Here is a 2,107-nt window from a genome sequence, read left to right as displayed (position 1 = left end):
TGGGGAATTTTACAGCAGCCCACAGTGGGCAGAGCTGCTCACCAAGCTCACAAACGCTCAAACTCAAAACCACAACTGGCAAACAGAGCGGTGACATCAGCGTCTTTGCACCACATTCAGTGCATTGCATATGAGCTGCATATGTACGGCACAATTGGAAACAGACACGGGCAGATCGTTGGGTGCAGTGCAGTGCAGGCAGCGTGCTCTCTATGAACACTGGGAGCAGCAGGAGTGTTGACCTTCAGTGATACTGAGCAGATGCCAGTTAAGTCACAGGCCAGATTAAATGATAGGGCTTTTCCAAACTACTGTAACACAACAGTTATAATATCTTATATCACTCCCATTGTTCTTGTCAGGTTCCTTTTACCTTCTTTCTTCTTGCCTCAGGAAGTCATGCAGTCCAAAATCATAGCCTCTGCTAAATGCTGCTTTCCGTTTTACACACTGCACTATTAAGTCGTTATGGATGTTTTTCTCCATGTACTACTGGCCACAGGATATGTAAAGTCAACAAGTGGAACAATAGCTAGCTTTACCGGAAAGGAGATAATGATCGAGTAGGTAATTCAAAGATAGCTCACCTAATGTAAACATGTTCATTATTGTTGCAGCTATTGCCAAGGGGACACATTATCAGCCGTGATTGGGTAAAGTGGACAGACAGAGTGGTCCTTATAGATGTATCACAATGGTCAGATACTCAACAAATGATTTCCACTGGGGGAAATATACAAGCAAAGGCCGCTGAAACCTACCAGCCTCGCTTTAGTTTCAGGGGAATTTAGTTATATGCAACATCTGTGTCAATATTATGGAGGTTTCAGGGTCCTCTGTTCTTTTTAAGAGGTGGAGAGGGTGGACAACCTTCAGCTCTGAAGGCCCGGAGCCAGGCGTCTGTAAAGTAGGTTTTGGCAAACCTTACAGGAGGATGAAAAACAAAAAAAGTGGACTAAAGTTTGACCAACATTAGCGTTAATGTCAAAGAACGCTCAGGAGATGAATGTATAGAGTTTCCCTTTCATTGTTTAGAGCTGCAACTGGAAAACAATTAATTTACTCTGACTATTTTTTCTATAAAACTATTAATTGTAAGTACTATTTATCATCAGCAGACCGGGAGGCACAATCATGTCTTGGAGCCAAAGCCGATTGATTTGTCAAAATCATTAATAATCGTCAAATTGTATGCATATTTATGATCCGGTGATTGACTCATCCATTAACTGAAATGACATAAACTAGATTACATGCAGACCCCAGAGGTATATATCGCACTGGTGCCTCATTCTGTCGTTACACTTTGTCAGTCATTGTTGGGTTTCTGTTTGTGTTTTTAACAAGTGCTTTTTACACCAATGTTTTTGGGCCCTGGGGACCCCAGTTAAAAGCTAGTTCTGCCTACAGTCTACTACATATTGTTCATATTTAAATGGATCCTGATTGGAAGTGTCACACTGGGGATAGAGTCACTCTGTCAGTCATTTTTCAAGGACGCGGACACAAATCAAGCAAACACAGTGTTTTTATACAATTTTATGTATCTGTTCTACATTAATAATAATCATTCCCCCCTCTAGATTACATTAGTTATGTAACTTATAATGTTTTGAGAAGAAATACATGTAAGTTAACAAAGTCTGCTATGATGCTTGTGTCTTACAATAGTTTTTTTTGTTAAATATATTGATAGGATGAAGGTTAATCGAGTAACTGCTGAAACTCTGCAAGAACATGATGTTAATTCTTAAAGGCTGAATCTGATGGAGGTCTGTTTACAGCTTTTTTTTGTAGGTAGCCTAATCAACCTTTATAGACTGATCAATCAATAATCAATTAAATACAGTCAATTATCTAATAGACAGACAGATTTTTAGTTATTTAGATAGATAGATAGATAGATGGATAGAAAGACAGACAGACAGGCAGATAGATAGATAGATTTGAAAAAGGTTTGTATAGATAGACTGTATGCATGCGTTTGATTAGATTGTCTTGAAATGCTAAGTGACCTTATCAGTGAGCAGCATCCAGCTGCCTCCCCGCTGGAGCAGAGGGATGTCTCCTCGCTGCTGTGCTGTAGAGGGGCTGTTCCCTCAGCAGT

This window comes from Semicossyphus pulcher, unplaced genomic scaffold (genome assembly GCF_022749685.1).
Source record: "Semicossyphus pulcher isolate SPU_LCO1_2020_fin unplaced genomic scaffold, fSemPul1.0.p SCAF_18, whole genome shotgun sequence".
In the NCBI taxonomy this organism is placed as follows: domain Eukaryota; kingdom Metazoa; phylum Chordata; class Actinopteri; order Labriformes; family Labridae; genus Semicossyphus; species Semicossyphus pulcher.
The sequence above is the reverse complement of the archived record's forward strand: the minus strand, read 5'-3'. Positions refer to the sequence as shown.